We start from the raw sequence: 1530 nt of genomic DNA on the forward strand, positions 1-1530 counted from the left end.
TTATCATCTACTTTTTTGATCTTTGCTGTTGTTATTGCTGGTGTGAGATACCTCATTGTTGTTTTGATTTGCCATGTCTCTAATGGCTAGTGATCGTGAACATTTCTTCATGTTTGTTGGCTGCCTGGATCTCCTCCTTGGTGAAGTGTCTGTTCTTCTTCTGTGCCTATTTTTTAATTGGGTCATTTTCTGTTTTTTGAACCAACTTCTTGTTGATTCTATTTTTGTGATTTTAGTTCACATATCCTTCTCTAATCTTAATTTGTTTGTTTCTTCTCATAACTGTAGGCTTACTCTGGTGGTCTTTTTGTAATTGTTGGAGATGTTGTGTTAATGTCTTGATTTTGGTTCTTTCTTCTTTTTGGCATAAATTGCCTTCTCAGGACTGCTTTTGCTGTATCCCAAAAGTTTTGATATGTTGTAGTTTTGTTTTCTTATGCATCAAGGAATTTTTTGTTGTTTTTTATTTGTTCTTATACCCAGTAGCTTTTCAGCAGGGTGTTATTCAATTTCCATGCATTTAATTTTGTTTGCTTGATCCTTCTATTGTTGATTTTCTAAAGTTATAGCATTGTGATTTGAAAAGATGCTTTGCAGTATTTTGATGTTTTAAAATGTACTGAGGCTTGCTTTGTTGCCTAGTATTCTGGAGAATGTTCCATGTGCCCTGAAAAAAAAAGTGTGTATTGTGCTGTTGGTGGATTGAGTACTCTGTATAATAAATCTATCAGATCAGATTGTTTGATTGTGTTGTTTAGTTCTTCTTTATCTCAGCTGAGTGTCTTTCCAGTAGTTCTGATCTTTATTGAAAGTGGTGTATTAAAGCATAGTGGTTAAGAATCGGGCTGCTAACCTCAGGGACAGCAGTTCGAAACTACCAGCTGTTCCACAGGAGAAAGATGAGGCTTTCTGTTTCCGTAAAGATTTACAGCCTCAGATACCCTATACAAGGTTGCTATGAGTTGGAACCGACTCCACGGCACATAACAACAGCAACAACTATTATTTTAGAGTTGTTTATTTCTTCAATTCTATTAGAATTTATGTATTTTGAGGTTTTTTTCATTGGGAGCATATATATTTATTGTGGTTATAGCCTCTTTTTCAACTGACACTTTTATCATAAGATAATGCCCTCTTTGTCTCTTATGCTGGTTTGTACCTTAAAGTCTATTTTATCAGAAATTAGGATTGCCACTCCTGCTCAATTTTTACTGCAATCAGGTTGGTATACTTTTTTCCCCCTAGACTTTGGTTTTTAATCTATGCTTGTCTCTATGTTTAAGTTGTGTCTCTTGTAGACTGCATATTAAAGGATCCTGTTTTCTTATCCATTCTGCTACTCTCTTGTTGTTTGACTGTTGCATTTAATCCACTGATGTGTAATGTAATTATAAACAGGTATGAATTGACAACAGTGATTTTACTGTGTATTTTTTGTGTGTGTGCTGCTGTTATTTTCTTTGTTTCACATATTTTTTAACTTCTTCCCCAGTTGAAAACCATTTATTGTGTCTTGAAGTCTACTTG

Source organism: Chrysochloris asiatica, unplaced genomic scaffold (genome assembly GCF_000296735.1).
Source record: "Chrysochloris asiatica unplaced genomic scaffold, ChrAsi1.0 scaffold00273, whole genome shotgun sequence".
NCBI lineage: Eukaryota > Metazoa > Chordata > Mammalia > Afrosoricida > Chrysochloridae > Chrysochloris > Chrysochloris asiatica.